Source organism: Maniola hyperantus, chromosome 8 (genome assembly GCF_902806685.2).
Source record: "Maniola hyperantus chromosome 8, iAphHyp1.2, whole genome shotgun sequence".
In the NCBI taxonomy this organism is placed as follows: domain Eukaryota; kingdom Metazoa; phylum Arthropoda; class Insecta; order Lepidoptera; family Nymphalidae; genus Maniola; species Maniola hyperantus.
The window spans coordinates 7160657-7181996 of record NC_048543.1 but is presented as its reverse complement, the minus strand read 5'-3'; the positions used below and the strand labels follow the sequence as shown (position 1 = coordinate 7181996).

General features: G+C 35.8%; 1 protein-coding gene across 1 annotated transcript in view; it reads left to right on the top strand.

Annotated features, from left to right (window-relative positions):
• kek3 (kekkon 3) overlaps window positions 1-21340 on the top strand; it is a 54078-nt gene that overhangs the window by 28467 nt on the left and 4271 nt on the right. Inside the window, exon 2 of the mRNA XM_034971231.2 lies at window positions 20922-20964. The gene's annotated coding sequence lies outside the window, so the exon portion shown is untranslated. The remainder of the gene's footprint in view (window positions 1-20921; window positions 20965-21340) is intronic.

Below are 21340 nucleotides of genomic sequence, written 5' to 3'. Positions count from 1 at the left end.
GTACGAAGTTGCGGTCTAAAAATAGTTTCTATAACATAATCTTGGCGCTCTGAAAATTGACCTAGAAACTAATAAAATATGAGATAGCGGTCTTAGCTCTGAATTTTAGTGTCACATTTAGTATGCATTTCATATAATAATGGGTGTATGAGGATTCCTTATCTTGTCATATTATCGCACCTGCAATTCAAATTCGCAAGCTGCGATGTTCCTATGAGGTGGTAGAATATAAAATTACTTTTATGCATATTACTAGGATTTTTTAATTTAATCTTAAATTAGCGACCGCCCGCGGCTTGGCTCTCTTAGGAATTTTGAAAAATCCAGCCTATAGTAAATTGTTGAGAGAACTTCAGGACATTTTAGCTTTTTCAAGGGCTTAGGCTGGGCACTGATGAGTTACCTATTCAGTGAGTCAAGACTTTCTTTAATATTATAATATTATTTAGATAGACTTACTTACTAGCTTTTTCTCGTGACTTCATCCGCTTGTATTTTATAGTTTTTAAAGGTCCCGTTGGAATTTTCCAAACCCTTCAAATACTTTCAAATTCTTAGTCCACGTTATTGAGATGTTCATCTACCTACCTAGTTATGCAAAATCTCGAGGTAGGTAAGTATAGTCAGTTTGTGTTGTAAGTGGCTGTAAGTAAGTAGGTACAGCTACTTAGATTTGATAGGTAGCTGGTAGATAGATTTATACTAGACTAGCTGATTAACTCTAACGTTAAGTAAGTAGGTTCACGGCAGGCGTTTACTTGTAATACATATAATTGTTGTAGATATCGGAATGCGGACATTATTCGGACACACTAAAATGAAAGTACTACTATTGGCGAAAACTGGAATATACGAGTATTCATTCCTTGAGATTTTGTGTTCAAACATTTGATCGGTTTTATTTTTGGCTTCACTCAGAATATTTAGTTAGGTAAATACTAATACGATATCGCTTGATGATTTGTATTGTATGGGTATAGGCTATTTGGAATTTGTTGAGGCATTCTTTCATATTTTTATGAAAAACAAATTGAAAAATTCTTATATATTTTGTCAGCATAAGTCAGTTAAAGCGGTACCATGAATAGGTATAGCAGTTTGATTTGTGTTTTCATGTCGGAGCTGGCTTTGTTTCAAATATCGGCAAACGGAGCACGTTTTTAGTTCTACGTGTACCGAATGGAAATCTAATGTTTTCAATATTTTTTCTTATAAAGCGAGTGAAATATAACCCAGCTATTGATTCCGTTGGCCTGGATGTTTAGTTTTGTACCATTTTGTATTTAATGTTTAGCACAATTTATAATAAGCATCTTTAGTGTTGGAAGCAGGGCTGGCCCAAGCTAACTCGGCACCCTCGGGGCCTAAGCGAAGTCCTAGAACAAAAAATATTCAATTGTACAGAAACGATTCCTAGGTAGGTAATCAAACGGGCGGATTTAACACAACTATTGCGTTGACAAAAGCTAATTTTTATTGATACGCTGCTTCACATAGAAGACACGCGCTAACCGCCTAGTCAGTCAGTCAACTCGCGTCAGCTTGTTCCATTCCTTAAACATGCCACCCCACTAATTTCAGTGCCCTAGGCGGATGCCTAGTTCACCTATATGGACGGGCCAGCCCTGCTTGGAAGATGAAGAAGTACGACTGTTTCAAAGGCAATAAGATTTAGGTCCAACGCATACATACCAATACCTACCTATGGTGCGGAGTCGAGGCAGAGCATCTTCTGTATACTTATACATATACTGTGTTTTTCGAAAATCCGACCATAAGCGGGTTAAATGGGGGTTTGAAATTTATATACTTCACGCTAGTTTTTGATAACGACTTAAATTCTCCTTTAATAACGGTTTCACATCAATATAATGAAAACAAGAAGTGACCCTAATTTTGGAAATTTTGAATTGAATCTACCTCTAGAAAGTCTAGTACTTATTTAGGAGCCTGTAGTTGAAACTTGTGTTTCCGTGAAATCAATTACATGGAACTTGGAAGGAAATTACTCTCCATCCCGATTCTCGGATTCATTAATTGCCATCGAAGCTGAAAACCGGATGCATTCCAGACGATTCATACTTTACCTACTTGTATTAGGTGGAGAAGTGTACTGCGCGACAGGTCGAGATGGCGTTTAGGGGGACGACGGGGGGACGCCTATGGGAATCTTTGCAAGCAACCTTCGTCCAGTAGTGGACATTTATTGTTCGAAACGACAACGACAATATCAAAAAGTAAAATTAAAATAGGTAGATAGGTATAGGCGGCTATCCGTGAATGGCCCAAAAAGTTTTCGTACGGGATACACATTTAGTTTTTCCCTTTAGTAAGCTATGTTGCTTTATTACTACATAAAGTGGTTTATGTGTGGGTGAAAGTTATTACGCAGTCCAATTTGATAAGAATTTTACTCCAGATTGCGAGGAAATTGGATTAAGTAACACAAGACTTTTTTGGGGTTTCAGTAAATCCCTTCGGGATTTACGAATTTGTACTTGCACACATTGTTTGGGATACAGTTTTATTCTTTAAAGGCGTTTTATATATCCACCTACTAGCTTAATGTAGGTATGATTTTGATTTGTATTGAAAATCAGTACCTATACCCTTATTATAAATGCAAAAGTGTGTTAGTTTGTTGATTTATTGGTTTGTTGGTTTGTCCTTCAATCACGTCGCAACGGAGCAACGGACCTTTCCACCATTGCACGCGGGCATGATTTGCGCAGTAATTAGGCTATGTTAAATTATTGTAAAAATTTCAATGAAATAACCTTTATCCTAAATTCCTAACTACGCACGTAGAGTAGATAGATACAATCAAAGAATGAAACAGATTACTAGACTTTGGCCACAAAAAATTCGTTGGTCATAGGTCAGGTTCCCACTTTGGCTAATAGGTATATTATCTTGCTACACGTGAGGATTGCCTAAACAAACTTAAGAGCGACGGACTTCTGATTATAATTTACATATATATAACATATAGCTACAACATACCTTGCTGGGTACGTCAAAGTGACTAGCTTTTTTGTCGAAACAGCTTTTAGCAATTCTGTGCTTTTAGTTTGTTATGATTTCTACATCTCTATGCCCTATATTTCAATGGTTCCAGTGCTACAATTTTCCAACGAGTAAAGTTACATTTTATTCTTTGTAACAGTAAGATTTTTGTTCATCCAATAGAGTCGGTAGCGGGATTCCTTGTTACGCCTCATAGCATTGCATTCAACACTTGTTTTGTCTTTTTACATAAAAGACAGATCCATTGTAAGCTTCTGCCGGACATAATAGAATGAATCCTCCTTGTCTTTTGCTTCGTGATAAAAAATATAAAGTTCAATAAGAAAACCCCGACTAGGTACTCTAAAATTCCATTAACTAGTCCATTCTAATAATAATAATTAATTATTATATTAGTATGAGCTAGTTACTATTTAATAGTTTATATTGTACCTAATATAAATAGGTAGGTATATTTTGAATTCGTACAATAACCCCTTTCATTTGATACCAAACTGAGTTTCATTTTTTTTTCTTACGACATTTAGATAGATAACGATGACCTGAATGTAAAATCTCAAATTTCAAGACAGTTTGAGCTGAACCAACTCTTAAACATACCTAGATATTATGTATTATATGTAGGCATTTTGCATATTTTTTTGCATGGGTATAGTTTAAGACCTGGAGAGTGACATAGGCTACTTTTTATCCCGGAATATCAAAGAGTTCCCACGGGATTTTTAGAAACCTAAATCCACCCGTAGGAAGTCGCGGGCATCAGCTAGTGTTATATATTTTGAATTAATGATTTGATTTGATTTAATTTGATTAGGTATAGATATATACCTACTAAATCTTGGGATGGCTTAAACTTCCAGATGCTTTCATGGTCCAGCCATCCTGACGCTTACAGCAACTGAGACACGTAGGTACCTACCTATTTCAGGAAAATTTAACCTTAATTAAGTACGATCAATTGGAGTTTTATAATCAGAAGTTCACTCAGGAGCTCGATCATTACCTAAGAAGGTACGCCGCTGTACGACACATTTCTTGAGCGGCTTTTGCAAGCAACGATGTCGCTCTGATGTTTATGCTGCTGAGGGAGTGTATTGTCATAAATCCATAATACATATTACGTAGGTAGTTAGTTCGATTTTTAAAAATGTACAAATTATGTTTCATGCACCCAGTTAGTTTTACTATAACCAATACGTAGAAAAATTTTCTGCCATTGCTACATTTGAGCTTTTTCTGCGAATAACTTTTTAGGTCACCTGTTTTTTATAGACATTTACTACAACGATACTGCCATAAAGAGTTGTAGTTAAAAAAATGTGCAGTCCCAGTTTCATCGCTGACATTAAATTAATACGATATTTGGGGCCGATTCTCTAGGCGGTTTTCTAATTTTAAAATGTCTAATATTAGACTTAGAAAGGTGTGTTATTCTGAAAACCCACTTAAATGACAGGTCTAACCTAAAATTGAATTTGACAGCACTAAACTATTCAATTTAGATTTTAAAGAGCAAAAGTTATTCTGTTGCACGAACTAAATGCCTAAATTAAGAAACGTCAACCTAAAATTTTCTAAAATTAGAGTGGACCTCGCGAGGTGCCCACTAAATTTAAAGAGTCTGCTTAAATGGCAAAATGGACGTGTTTTGAAAGAAATATTTTTATTTGAGTTTAGAATTGTTATATTTAAGATAAAAAAAGTATCTTTTAAGTGTTTTAATTTAATTTAAACTTTATAAAATGGAAATATACGTGGTTTCTCTGGCTCGTCGTTAATTCACAAAAAATAATTAGGTTGGTTATCTACTTTGTTGTCTAAGAGTATCAGACACCTCCACAGACATCCTGGCGGCTTCAGCAAGGCAAACCTAAGATCCTTAAGTCTCCTTATTTCTTAACTAGCAAGTGGCAGCTGTACGAAAATCCTGTGGGACTAGGATACTTTTCTGTAGGTACTTAGCTTACCTACCTACCTAATAAAAGTAGCCTATAAGTATATCCTTCACTAGTATGTGTCCTTGTGAAAAATCTCTGTGCCCAACTAGGTTAGATGCATAAAGGAACATACCCAGAGACAAAAACTTGCATAGGCAGCTACCTAAATATTAGTGTGAACATAAATCTTTGCCAATTAGGTATGCCAAGGTAAAACTTGATGCCTTGTTATCATTATCAATGAGATTAATTCCTACTACCTACTACTTATTGCTAAACATATCAAAAATAAAGCAGAATAAGTGTGGTGGTAGAGTAGGTACTTATAATAAAGTTTAAGTTCTAAAATCTTAATGAGTTCACCTAAAGGTTTATTTATAGGCTAAATTAACAGATTTTACATTTAGATATGTCTTATACTTACATACCCCTAGTATTGAACTAAGTACTTGAGTAGTACCCAGTTACTTCTTTATTTTCAACTCAGTAGATACCTGCTTGAAAGACTACCTATTACATGCATAAGTAGGTACTTATACTAGCTACAGTACAGTATAGATAACTACAACTAACTGACATAGCCTGGGTTCACTTTAATCATCTGATAAGTTTTAGTTGAGAAGTACCTAGTAGATACATCTTGTAATTCCTAAACATATCATGATAGGATCTTGTTGAGTTTACCTATATAGGTATACCCATACCCATATGGGTATACCTATATAGGTATACCCATACCCATATGGGTATCACATTTCAGGTTAACTAGCTGACCTGCCTGAGTTGTACCTGCCCCAGCTTTGTTCGGGTGGAATAAGTACCTATGTAAGTATCTGAAAATTATGTCGTAGTGGTCTATATAGGTACTTAAAGTAAACGTTCCTTACATGCAAATTCTCAAGTTTTTAAACTCAGCAGCTTAATAAATTACTAGACTCAGGAGTCAGCAGCTTATATGCTGATGTCAGTCAGTCAGTTTATATTTTTACATTTACATAATATGTACAGAAGAGAGAGAGAAAAGCTAGGACTTCTCCATAACATCCTCAAAAATGTGTGAAGTCTGCCAATCCGCACTTGGTCAGTGTGGTAGATTATGGCCAAAACACCTTATTCGGAGAGGTGACCCGTGCTCAGTAGTAGTGACCCGGCGATGGATTGATAATGATGATGATGATGATGATGTACTGACCTAGCTACCTGCCTTTAGGTCACAAGAAGTATATAGGGTACTTCTAGTACCTAAAGTGATCCTATAATGGTTCCTTTTGAGGTATGGAACCCATAGTTAGAAGAGAAATAACGTCAAAAAATAATTTGATTTCTTTTATCTTTTCTAGATCTATTTTATTGAAAACGGACTAAAGTTTTCTACACATTCCTATAATTCTACAAATTAATACAGAAATCTATAGTCTCAACCTTTATTTAGTTTGAAATCTATAGATCTCTGACTTTGCATAGACTTAAGATACTGATAAAAGAGACAGAGTTATATCATTGGCATAAATCTGTCTCGTTTTAACTGAAACTTACGTCAGAGCAAAGTCAAAGTATGCTCTCTATACATATCTGTGCTTAAAGTATTATGTTTTAACTATGTCTAGTCTGAGCTAATTCAAAGTATAAGTACTCTATAGATTTTAGCCAAAGAATATGCAAACCTCAAAAAATGATTTTATAATTGTTATGGTGAAGACTGCATTGAAATTGATATAAATAGGGACTGAAAACTAATTTTGAACTATTTATACCTATAGATTATAAATTTCATTTTTCAGGTAGTACTAGTACAACTAAGTCATACTACAGCTGCTCAGTATGATGAAGGCAAGAATTTCCTAACAAAAGCAAGAAAACTTCAATCAGATACTTAATTAACAATTACTTTTATTAAATAAAATAATAAAATATATACATATGTTTCATTCTGTACTGTACATAATTAATATTTATTTCAATAACATTTAAATAAAAATTAAGTTTAGGAAACAACTGTTCATTTTTGGTAGATGAGTGACGGAACATCTTTTTAACTCGCAGACTCCATATACTTGGTTTCATGAAATGGGCTGAAATAAAAATTATCAACGTTGAAAGTTTGTTATGATGATGTGTTGAAAGGTGTACCTAATGTATCCTACACTTCAATTTTTTGCTATGCATACTAGCTGTTTACTATGCAATTAAGCATCACTTTCTTTAACGGTGAACCAAACCATTGTGAGGAAACCTAAATGCCTGAGAGTTCTCCATAGTGTTCTCAAAGGTGTGTGAAATCTGTCAATGTGCACTCGGCCAGAGTGGTGGACAATGGCCAAACTCTTCCCGTTTTGAGAGGAGTCCCCTGCTCAGTAGTCAGCCGGCAATGAGTTGATCGTGTGATGATACTAACTGTTGCCTGTAATTATTATTTTTATATAGGTATGCTACACTTCCATTTTTTGCTATATTATAATATGTACTAGCTGTTTAATAAGCAATTAAGTATCACTTTCTTTAACCGTGAAGGAAAACATTGTGAGGAAACCTACATGCCTGAGAGTTCTCCATAGTGTTCTCAAAGGTGTGTGAAGTCTGTCAATCTGCACTTGGACAGAGTGGTGGACTATGGCCAAACTACATTTTGAGAGGTGAGCTGGCAATGAGTTGATCATTATGATGATACCAGCTGTTACCTGTTATTATTATTATTATACACGTAGGTATATACATTCAATCTTGATCTTGTAGGTACTTTCATGCCTTAAATCACATTACCGCCTTAGTTTGTTGAATTCATAGCAGAATTCATGGATACCTCGTTCCACGTCCTTGCACGCCAGATTTGTAAGTATACCGCCAAGTTTCAGAACTTCCTCGCTGTATATTCCTTTACCTGTATATTCAATGTACTCTGTGGCAGTCAGTTATTTAGGATGATTGCTTTTCATCTGTTTGCATTGATTTCCTAGCAAGAGTTTGACAATTAGGTACCTCGGTGATTTCAAGGTAAGGTAGGTAGGTAAGATTCCAAGCAAAATTCTTTGCTTTTATCTATTTTATGCACATAACCACTATTTTCACAAAGTTTTGTAACAAAAACTAAGATTCTTTAACCACAAAACATAAAGAAATTAGGTTAGAAATTATATTTGCAACAAAAATAATAGATCTGTTTTTTTAACTAGTTTTACGGCTCTGGGTTCTAGCACTTTTGATCAAAGACTTAAGCCTACTTCACACGATAAAATGAACAAAACTTCAATTTTCGACACTTTTATTGTGATTCGACCTAAATAAATCAAGTAAAGTTATTATTTTTGTATTTCAAGTAACATCGTTCGATATTTTTCGCAAAAAATAGTTTTAAGATTAAAGGGGAAAATCAAACACAAATTTAGTGCAGTTCTTGTTATCTTAAATAGCAACACTTACTATTCAATTCAAACGTCATTTTAGACGGCCATTTAGGATGTTTAAATTTAGTTGAAGCAAAAAAGCGAATGCAGTTTAGAAATAGAAATCCTAAAATTAAAGAATCTAAAATTTAGTTTAGGTTTAGGTTAGAGTACAACAGTAATGCTGCATGGTCGAACTAAGTCCCTAGTTCGCGATAGGTTGAGATGCCAATCGGCGTATGAAGCGGGGGGACGCCCCGCACAACAGCACGACACCTGCGCTCCCCAGCGCCGGGTTAGCGCGGGGGCTGTGCGGGGCGGTCCCTCCCCGATTGCCATTTCAACCCGTTGCGTACTACACTTACTAGGCATGTTCATTGTGTAGTCAACTTATGTAGTATGGATGGTCACCGTTTGGTTAATAAAACGTCATCATGGTCTTCATTTTTATGATATACGTCGTCTTATGTACAGCTGGACATAAGTTGCTAGGATCGTTACAAAACATGATCTTATTGCCCTTTGTGCCCAGCGCGCAGCGGTTCCCAAAAACAACTCGATTGAGATCGTCTGTCTGTAGCCATCTACCGACTGAGAGGGGAGAGGTCAATAAAACATATAAGAAGGGTTAAAGTACAGTACAGATTATTGTCTATTGTGGTAAGTTTGGATCTGCACCTGGGAGGGGAGAGGTCAATAAAACATATAAGAAGGGTTAAAGTACAGTGCAGATTATTGTCTATTGTGGTAAGTTTGGATTCGACCTGTTTCAGCGGATTACAGCAAATTAAGTTTTTGGTTCATTGCATATCATGGACTTCCGCAAAGTAACGCCTGCTTCTATACAAAGTTTAAATCCATTTGGAGAAAATAGTGTTTTTCAGTCTTCTATCTGATTGCTATTTTTGACAGTTAAATCACTGTACAGACCAATCTTAATGATCTTATATTCTAAATATGGATGGATATAGGCAGGGGCGTAGCTACCGCCGTATTATTAGCCGTATCAATTATACGGGGCCCCCAGGCTACAAGGGCCCCGAAAGTGTGTTGTGTACGCAGAAACTTAAATGTTAACCATTGTCCTTTTGTAGATTAAATTGAGAATATTTGAAAATCACATTACACCGAATTAATATATTCTGACTCGACTCAACTGCAACTGCTGAAAGAAGTTTTTCGAAATTAAAACTGATAAAATTACCTTTGGACTTGTATAGGACAGGAACGGATATCAAACTCGTCATTATTGTCCATAGAGGTAGAAAATTTAGAAAAACTGAAATCGTCCTCAGCTATGGATGATTTAATAAGTTTGCAGAAAAAGGCTAGAAAAGTGTACGTTTGATTTGAATAATTGTTTGACTAACTTAGGCCTAGGAGCATTAAATATAAGTAATAAGTTATAATCAATATATAATTATTTTAATCCAATCCGAGTATTTTTCTTTTATAAAAAAACCTTACCCTTCTTTTGAGCTCGCCAACACATTTTGATACATGGCCTGTCTAAGGCAAGCTACGCCACTGGCTATAGGTATTTTTAACAGTCGCAGGTAATAGCTAAATAGTTTTCTAGAATTATTGCCCCTGTTACATTTGTCCCACAACAATAAATATTATGTTCTCTGGTATGTTCGCATAGGCAGGGACAAAAGGCTAATTTAGGCCGGCCTTTCTCGAGCACTTTCTTCGTATTATGTCTGTACTTTGTGTTACATCTTACTTTTCGTACGAAAAACGTACGAGCTTTCTCTTTATGGTGTTGCAGTGAAAATCGCCTTTTATGTCACCTCCTGGGTTAGGCAATAAACATGACGGGAATTCTCGTACGGATATATATTTTTACGTGCTTTTGTACGTTTTAATACTTTTTCCGGTTAGTTAAATCATTACTTTTACAAAAAAAATATAATTCTACTAGCTGATGCCCACGACTTCATTCGCGTGGCTTTAGGATTTAAAAATCCCGTGAGAACTCTTTGATTTAAAAAAAGCCAAGTGCGAGTCAGGCTCGCGCAATGAGGGTTTCGTACTACAGTCGTATTTTTTCGACATTTTGCAGGATAATTCAAAAACTATGATACATAAAAATAAATAAAAATCTGTTTTAGAATGCACAGGTGAAGACCTTTCATATGATAACCCACTTGATATAGTTATCTTACTTAGAAAGTTTAATAGTTCATGACCACAATAATTTTTTTTTGTGTGATGTAACCACAAATTCACGGTTTTCAGATTTTTCCCAAATGTCAGCTATAAGATCTACCTACCTGCGAAATTTCATGATTCTAGGTCAACGGGAAGTACCCTGTAGTTTTCTTGACAGACCGACAGACAGACAGACAACAAAGTGATCCTATAAGGGTTCCGTTTTTCCTTTTGAGACGGAACCCTAAAAAGTAGCCTATGTCACTCTCCAGGTCTTGTAATATCATCATCATCATCATCAACCGATAGACGTCCACTGCTGAACATATGAGTAGGTATCTTGTTGGGACTTCCACACGCCACGGTCTTGCGCCGCCTGTATCCAGTGGCTCACTTCAGCTTCGCAACCCGTTGAGCTATTATCGATTACTCTAGTTCGCCTACGGATCTCCTCATTTCTGATTTAATCACGTAGAGAAACTCCAAGCATAGCTCTCTCCATCGCCCGCTGAGTGACTCCGAGCTTTCTTATGAGGCCCATAGTTAGCGACAATGTCTCTGATCCATATTCATCACTGGCAACACGCACTGTTCGAAGACTGGTCTTCAAGCACTGAGGAATTTTGGACAAAAATACATCTCGAAGCTTCCTGAACGCTGCCCAACCGAGTTGGCTTCGGTGGCTGGCCTCTTTCTCGAAATTGGGCCAACCCAATAGGATTGTGTGTCTTAGGTATATATACTCGTCTACAATCTCGAGTGCGGAGCTCTCAACGATTACTGGGTGGGGCCGGACCGGACATAAGCATTAGACATGATATTCGTCTTACTCATATTCATTTTTAGGCACACCTGCTGAGAAGCTCTGCTAAGGTCATTAAGCATTGTATTGAGGTCTTCCAGAGTCTCTGCAATAACGACTATGTCATCGGCAAATCGAAGGTGAGTGATGTACTCGCCGTTACAAAAATCACGTCGATCCGTTGCTCCGTTGAGACATGATTTATTTACCGTTTATTACAAGGATTACTAGCATATTAGTTGCAGTTGCACTCGCGCGCCGGTGTCGGAGAACATAGTACATTGCTAGTTGTGCATATACATCAGAAGGACGAATAAAATTTATGATTTGGGTAGTGATGGCCGATGGACAGTGATTTAGAATAAAAGTTTTTACATAATATTATTTATATTTTTTACAATATTATATTGCTTTATAAGGTCTAAATCTACAACCTATATCTCCTGAGGATGCTCTAGTGCCAGAGGGAAATGTAGGCATATTAAGTGTATTTTCGAGGATTTGTGTGATGTTGTGGTGGTGGCGCGTGTTGCTTGCTTGATGCCTTCTATGAGATCAAAAGCGGTACATATCGCATGATGCACGTTATTATTATTTTTATATTGTTATTGTGTGTATAATATGTATTCTGTATAGAATAGGTATGTATTCTGAGCAAGTTTAAAAAAAAATAGCGAGCAAACGAGCTAGCGCTTCACCCGATGTTAAGTGATTACTGCCGCCCAAGAACATTTGCACCACCAAAGGAACCGTCAATGCGTTAAAGTTTATATTAGGTACTGAACAAAATATTAAACACGGAATTACGGAACCCAACTAACTTGGGCAACGAATTCAGAAGTGAAACTTAGTCCCCTTAGACTAATGAAGTCATAATTGCTGGGACTAATTACTTCTTATCATTGGTGTCTTTATTAGCTTCTATCGCAAGATACTATCTGTCCCTAAAGTGAAGTAGGTAACTTTCAGGCTAGTCTTTGAACCTCATTATCGCTAGGAATTTATTCGGTAGGTAGGCCATTTGTCCGTCCGTTTTATTAGCCTTATTACGAAGAAAACGAGCAACAAAATTTTGGGGTGCTCTTATCTGCAAATGCCACAGACTACATTATTTTACGTTCTTCTTGATATTTTGTTATTTTCGTGTTTTACTACGTGTTAGGTCTTTGCTTTATTAGCCTTAACTGAGAATCGGATATTCTACACTATTCTCAATTATTCGCAGTCATATTTAGAACGCACTTTTTGGAAAAATAATTTAAGTCACCATGATTTTTTAAGAAAGCGCGCGATTCTGTTTATTCTTGTACACACAAGAATAAACAGAATGGCGAGCGCAATTTTTTATTTTAACAGCATGTACCAAAAATTGTATATATTAAAGTACCTACAATTTAAATGAGAAAAGTAGAGTGAGATGAAATCCTCATCTTTACCTACCTACTAGCCCATATTCTAAATCAAAATTTGGTTATATTCAGAGATAGCTTGCACTCGGAAACGGTTTTTTATCCCGGAAAATTAAAGAGTTCCCACGGAATTTTCAAAAAACTAAATCCATGTGGACGAAGTTGCGGGCATTAAAAGCGCGAGCGAATCGAGCACGAAATTATTCATATATTTGCGAAAAAATCTGTAGGTACTATGTTAGTAAGCCTGTATCCCGGAAACATACATAGGCTAGTATATTTAAATCCATCTCTGGCCACGGCCATGATACCTACCATTACCACATTGTAATTACGGCATTTTGAGCACAATAAAGTGTCAAAAAGCTAACAAATATTTTGGCTCTCGCGATATTTATGCATAGTTTCTATTTAGAGCACTATTGCTTCGGACACTGCAGCAATTACGTTACATTGTTTTTTAGCTTGTAACATGGTCTGTTCAATTAATCATGCGCTACCTGTGTGTACAGTTACCCCTCGTTCACACTACAGTTTCCTGTTTTAGCTGATCCTTTTTTAGGGTTACGTACCGAAAATGGTAAAAATGGAACACTTATGGTGCGACTTTAAGTCCGTCTGTGCGTCTCAGCCGATTATTCAGTAACTACTAAAGATGTCAGTTGACTGACATGGAATTTGGAATAGTTGTATATAATAGTGGCCCTACATAATTTCAATAAAAAAATTAAATTATTTTTTTCATTGAAAAACGGGGCAAAAATAGGGTTTGGTTTGAAATTTCAAAGTAAGAAAACTAGGTAGGTATATCGAGTGAGGTATGTACATTTTAAAACAGATTTTTATTTATTTTTATGAATTATAGTTTTCGTGCAAAATGACAAAAAAATACCCTTACCGATATTCGATCCCGGGCCCGCACCTCAAACTTTTCGGAGTTATGTGCGTTTTGAGTAATTGCATATCACTCGTGAACAGTGAAGGAAAACATTGTGAGGAAACCTGCATGCCTGAGAGTTCTTCATAGGTATAATGTTCTCAAAAGTGTGTGAAGTCTAGCAATCCGCACTTGGCCCGAGAATATGCCAAAAACCCTTCTCACTCTGAGACTCCTCTCAGCGATGGGTTGATCATGATGATATTAATTTGATATTAAGCTATATTTTATCGTCATAAAAAATATAAATGGTGAAATTACATATGTACCTCGGAATATTTCAAAATAATTTCTAACCAAAAGTCACTAAATCCTAAATGTTGTGGAGATCAGAAAACCCTCTATGTTAAAGCTCTGGCAGCTTTAGTTTAATACTGGGCAAAATCCTAGATAGAAGCTTAAATCGTGGCAGTATCTAAATTTATTCGACACTGACTGTACAACAACCCTTTCATAATTTAATATGGAGCAAAATGTGAATTTATAACACGCGATTAAAATGCAAGTCTCATTCGAACGGAGGCCAGTTAGATTAGTGTCAGGAAGCACTCAAACAAATAGATTGTAGCGACCCTTATCACATCTGGGTGGACAGCCAGCCGACAACATTAGCACTCTGTCACCATTTAGTGTAATGTATATATTGCTCATTTATAACTCCATGTAATTGCTTCGTGATGAAATGCCGTCGACCGTCAAGGAAATGAGAACTGGAGATGGTTTAGATTTGCAACAAGGAACTTAGATGCGATAATATTGTTTCGTTCAAGGACTGATATGAAGTTGTACCTATGTATAATAATTTTAATTACTACTGTGGTTGGGAAGATACTAGCCATTATTAGGATAGTTTTATTATGCACCTAACTAAGTTTTGATTAACAAATATTCACATTAAAAAAATGTTTAAATAAATAAACGAAATATCAAAATATTCATATTAATATTCAAATAAATAAAATTTAAAGAGAAAAATATTATTGTAAATAATGAAAACAGGTAAGCATTTTTATCATGGATCAAGAAGCAGGCCCAAGAACAGTCTTTAAAAGCTTGCGCAAGGACGCAATTCAAAGCGTAGAGGGCTCAGAAGAGAATTAATCGAATTAATTAATTATTGTTATCACACTCGGAGAAGCCTAATAGCAATTTTCGTTTGATTAGAGAGCGATTGCTATCACAACCTCTCAATCAAATCATAGTCGAATCACTGAAAGTCATTAATAATATAATTATTTAATAAACTAGGTTCTGCATTGAAGAGCGCCAACGGGATTTCAGCGTTCAAAAAACGTCTTGTCAAAATATATCTGCTAGCATCCGACAAACAGCTTATTAGATGTGTGAGAAACAGTGAGTACAAACTGAACAATTCATTGTCTGAAACAATTTTGCAATTGCGTTGCAATATTGTTGCATATTTTGTTACAAGACTTTGCGTTTACGAGATGTGGTAACGTCAAATATTATTATGTAAAGCTCACATACCTTCATAAATGAGAGCTATAAAGTAATATTTTTTATTAGAGATATAAATAAAATTTACCTTAGGGTCAAATTACACAAGATACTTTCAGCATCTGCAATCGGCGGCGATTGGATCGTTTTTCGGAAGCTAGAATCTACGATTGACTTTGGTTACGCATTTTTGATATGTTGGTTTAAGAATATGAAGTTATGCAACGTCTGCTCAGTGTTCATTTCACTGTACACATATTGGGACTCTAGTCGCAGCGATTTAGTGAGGCTTTGGCTGTAATTTGGATACCACGCATAAGGCCACTAGGCCTTTTACGGCTCTCATGTGAGTTATCTCTTAAGAGACAGAGAGAGTCAAGAGACACCTAAGAGTTTTTGCGATAGTAAGAGCTAGGCTTTAACTAAATTAGCGTAAATTATTAAAAAAATCAATTGCCATACGATTAAATAATTTGTTAAATTTATTTAAACTTCTTTGCGATGTGATTCCTCGTCATGATCTCTATGAATTCTTCTGAAAAGGTAAAGGTATCTACCTACTATTAAGATATTTTGTGCTTAAACGCCACAAGTCGCCAAAACGCAATGGAATCACAAAATCGCTAACCGCCGCTGGTAAAAGTATCGCGTGTGTTTCAGTCCTTAAACATACGATGTAGTTTGCGAGACAGCTATTATACTGGATCTCGGAGTCCCACATTAAACTTTGATCATGTTAATAATGTCATATATTATATTTGTCATTTTATTTGGGTCCCAGGGATTGAGGGCGGGTCCTAATGAAGGCCACGCATGTTGACTGACACATTGACCTTGTCCCATATCAAGGGAAAAGGGAGACGCAGGCCATTACAGTCGAACCCGAGAAGCAGCGTCGGCAACCCTTCTGGAGTAGGGGTGTGGATACCCTCGAGATGAAAGTGAATCGCTATCTCTTGTATAACTCATTACAGAGGATCTTGACCTATATTCATCCATATCCATGCTAATTTCATATTATAAATGCGAAAGTTTGTCTGTCTGTCTGTGTGCTAGCTTTTCACGGCTCATCCGTTCAACCGATTTTGTTGAAATTTGATACGGAGATAGCATGCAACCCAGGGAAGGACATAGGTTAGAATATAGTTAAAGACCAGGAGAATGAGATAAGCTAATTTAGCCCGGAAAATCAAAGAGTTTCCACGGGATTAGAAACCTAAATCAACGCGAGTGAACCCGGGGGCCTCAGCTAGTCCCTCTATATAGTTGGTAACACAAGTAAACACACAGATTGAGGAAAATAATTACGGAATAAACATAAATCACGCTTCCGCTTCAAGTAGTAGGCTACTCAAAATTAATAAGCCTCTTTACGAGTAGGTAGCTGGTAGATAGATACATGAGTGAGACATGACCCAATACTAGCGAAGTTGTACAACTGACGTTCTACTGTGTAAGTAGTCTTACAAGTCTTCAAGTAGGCCATTATCTATCCGGTTTAGACCAACTTTAACAATCTAACATAAAACGTAATTACCTATTACTTAAGGATGATTTATTTAACAAGTTATTTCTTTGGTAAACAATTTCATTTGTTACTTAATCGTTTTAGACATTTAGACCAAAAGATAGTAGGAAACGTTTAAAAATGATCCAACAGGAACAAAAAATGAAGAAGAGGAAAGCTATTTAAAAGAGAGGAAAATGACATTATAAACTTCATCGGTACTAGTAATGTAGACAAAGTTAGCCAGACTGTACATTTTGAAAAAAATTGCGGAGGCTTATACCTATACGTCGAAGGAAACCGCACAGTTGGTAATATGAGTAGGTTCAGCGATTAATTATTATTATATTATTAAGAAAAACTTTGCAATACTGCAAACAATAAAAGTTTTTTACACCGTTCCAAATAGAGAGAGAACCAGACCTTCCTTATCTTATAAAGGCTGAAAGTTCCTCTGCGTATTGTCCCCAACACTGGGAGGAACGTTTATTTGGATGTTTCTTTGGATCATGGTGGCTTAACAGGTAATGAAAATGTAAAAATCTTACGTCAAATTATAAAGTTATTTTTAAAAATATTTTCTTACGCAAACAAATTATTCATACAAACAAAGTCACAGGAAAATACATAGTATTTATTTAGTAGTTATTTTTCACTTTAGACTGAAAGACAAGTCTATGAAATAGTACTTTCTAAAAATAATATACCTAGCTGTAGCAATATGGTACCAATTACTTTCATACCTCACTGAATTAAATTTTTCCTCAAAAACCTGGAAAGATGCTTATTTATTACACAAATATACATGGTGGTAATGGCCCGCTGCTGGGTTGGCATGCAAGCGCGTGCCTCGCGGGGCATGCTATCGCGTGTCACTGAAAGGGCACACTACTATTATTATATCCCAGTTACACGCGAATATTCCTAAACTAGCTCTATTTAAAGCTATTATCGTCATGAATCTTTGAAAATTTTGTTTCGGTAACCTAATACTGTACCTACCTACCTAATCGTTTTGTCATAATCTGAACCGAAGATAATCTATGACAGAGAGAATGTTACTAGAAGACGCTTCAGTTTGAGTGAACAGGCAGGAGATTTTGCAAATTTTACTAGAAGATACTAATTCAGTTTGAGTTAACAGCCACAAGAATGTTACTAGAAAATCAGAGAGTGTGCGAATGTTACTACAAGATAGCTACTTTAGTTTGACTGAACAGGTAGGAGAATGTGTGAATGTTACTAGGTACATGATACTTCAGTTTGAGTGCAAATGTTTCTAGAAGATTCTTTACTTAGCGTATTTACGCAAATACGTTAAATTTATGGCAGGAGAATGTTAAGTTTGGAAGATTAGTAGGAATGATAGTTAAATTATTTGGTAGTTTAGAACTTGCTTAAAATGCTTGCTTAAAACTTGTTAGACAACTATTTTATTAAAGTAAAAGTAAAACGTAAAATTTTTGGTACCTAGCATGTTTTTCCCATATTTTGGTAGATTTCAGGAAAAGGTAGACAAAAATCTTATTATCTCTCCTTTCTAAACAAACTTTATAAGTGGCAACCCACCTTTTGTCTGTATATTCGCTTATGACTTCAAAATTTTTTGCTGTTTTTCGATGAGTTTTCATCGTTATCTAAAAATATTCACGAGGGTGGCTATGAACACATAAATGTTTTAGTTAGTGTAGCTTAGCAAACGATAAGCACTAAGCTTAAAAAATAATTAGTACCTACCAATGGCAGATTGACGAAATAATTTAAAATTATCATTTCTACTAATCTACCAAACTCAACATTCGATGGACCGACGATATAAAGAGGCTGGCGGGAAGTGAGTGGATGAGGAAGGCCGAGGACCGGGTGTGGTGGCGTTCTTTAGGGTAGGGCTATGTCCAACAGTGGACGTCCACAGGCTGATTATGATGATGAATAGCAGATTACAGCTTGTATTAAAAATGTGAGTAAGTCTTATCTAACAATGTTTATATATATTTTTAGTATCTACAATATTTGAAGCCATAAAAGGTAAAAGGTTACGTCCATAACAAAACAGATAAATTGTGTGAAACCGCGAAATTGGAAAAGTAATGAAAGAAATAAAGCGACAAGATAAATATAACAGTACACAAGTCCGAAGAATTTCTGTCTGGAGAATAAAATATAATTATTAGAGATTGTTCCTGGAATAGGTGAGCAAGGCTGTGTAATCTCTCCAAACATAGAGACTGATTTATGTCTGCTTCAACATTATGTTATTCATAAATAAATTCACTATTCAGATTAAAAGCTTTCTGCCAATGTTTTCACCAGTTTTTAATAACTAGAGTACCGACTAGGTAACAAAATGAAAACATTTCATATAAGTACCTACCGTATTCCTATCTCGAGATTCTAGCAGCAAAATACCGTTTTATGCAATAATATAAGTATTGTGTTATATTATGTTTCTTTTGTATTTAAGTAGTGTTAAAATATTGAGATAATAAAAGTATTGTGTTTAATTTAAAATACTTACTAGGCGAAGCTAATTTCGTTTAGAATTTCATAATATTATATTGACAAATAATTCAGCACAGAGGCATCGCTACATTGCATTTATTGCACTAGCGTGTGGTAAAGTTATCTTTCATGCCATGTTTATTACCATTGTAAGTGCATTTTCCGAGCAACTGTATTATAAAGTACGAGTCAGACTCGCGCACCGAGGGTTCCGTACTGCAGTCGTATTGTTTGACATTTTGCACGGTAAATCAAAAACTATATGCATAAAAATAAATAAAACTGTTTTGAAATTTACAGGTAAAGCCCTTTCATATTATGATACCCCATTTGGTATAGTTATCTTACTTTGAAAGTTGAAAATACTAATTATTTTACAGATAACAAAGTGATTATAAGGGTTCCGTTTTTCCTCTTGAGGTACGGAACCCTAAAAATCGTCCAAGCTTTTTAATAAAGCAATATTCACGTAATTTCTTATTAATGTAGATAAACGTAAAAATACGTTTAACGTTTAATGCGGTTATTATTTAAATGGCCACTATTAATTCATTATTATAATGTAGTACTTCGCATGACCACCTCGGTCCTCGACTGTTTCCTATTCGTTATCGCAACTAGGCCATGCCTTCAAGTAGCGTCAGATGGAAATGTTTTCATATGTTGTAAGGTCAAAGGCTATTAATTGTAACTAACATCTGAATCATGACGAGGACGCCATACCATCAGTTTCAACCATTTACCTACGTGTTATGATATAAGAGTACCCACTTAGCTCTCAATTTTTTTCTGGTGGGAGGCTTCGATCGTGGCTAGTTACCACCCTACCTGTAAAGCCGTGCCGCCAAGCGATTTGGCGTTCTGGTACGATGTATAGAAACCAAAGGGGTATGGGTTTAACAAAAACTGCCATACCCCTTCCAAGTTAGCCCGCTTCCATCTTAGACTGCATCACCACCTTACCACCAGGTGAGATTGCAGTCAAGGGCTAACTTGTATCTGAATAAAAAAAAACAAAATTAAATCTTATTTATAGCAAGTAGGTGCTACCTGAATGAAAAATTAAAGCATGCCGTTGGAATTTATAATTATTTCATTATGCATAATGCGTAAGCAGTAAATTATTCCAAAATCCACGCTGACTGTTTATAAATCATGGGAATTTTCACGAAAGAATTAAAACAAACGAGGCTTACAGAGACCCTGCGCCGATAAAATAAAATAAAAATTCGGACAGGTGCAAGTTGGAATGGCAAAATCCGTATTCCGTAATAAACGAAATTCGTTATAAACAAAATCAAAAATAATAGAAAGATTCAGCTGTTGGTGGTTATTTAAGTATTTTAACGTTTTAGAATCATTGGAATAAGTGCAGTTTTTATTATAAAGCTGAAAGATTTTTGAAGTTTAGTTTTTGAGTTATTTAATACAAAGTGTTCTAAGTATCTAGAATATTTATATCTATGTCTGGCGTAAAGATGAGTTTTCTTAATAATTCAACCTGTTTTCTATTGTCACAACTTCTCATTCTTTAAGTAAGTATCAAACAAAGACCATTGTAAAAGTCAAAGAAAAAGCTACACCGGAAAGGCTTTTAAGGTTCCGTACCTCATAATGGGAAAACACCGCATTACTTCTGCGTGGATTGGGAATCTCGCTACTTATTATTGCAAGATGAGCCCATAGACGAATGTGTAAACAGTAAAGTCGCGATTATATACTTAACATGAGTTACATTTAAGCTTAACATGAGTTATTTAATATTTAGATGTATTTACGAGTACATGAATTTTCTCTTTTGTTTACAGATTACGATGCACCTATACGAAATGCCAACAATGAAGATTTGAGGTAAGTAGGTGCGTCATTTAGGTTAATGGCAATTTTTTACTCTGCATAATATACATATTCGCCATCGCTGAACTTCGTGCCGTTCGCCGCAATCAACCACTCTCACCACTGCGCGGTTGTAAGAAAAATGTGTAAGCAGGTACAGTACCTACGCGACCGAAAGTGATGAACATCGGCCTTTAGAATGAGATTTCAGGTTTGTAGAGCGTTGTCTCAGTCACTCATACCCACATGATGTTTTGTCGATTTCAATGACCGAGAGAGTGCTCTACAAATATGCTATCTCGTTCTAAAGATCGATGTTCATCACTTTTGGTCGCGTACCAGTACCTACTAGGTAGTTCGTGTCCCGGCTCGCCACTTAACACGAATGTGT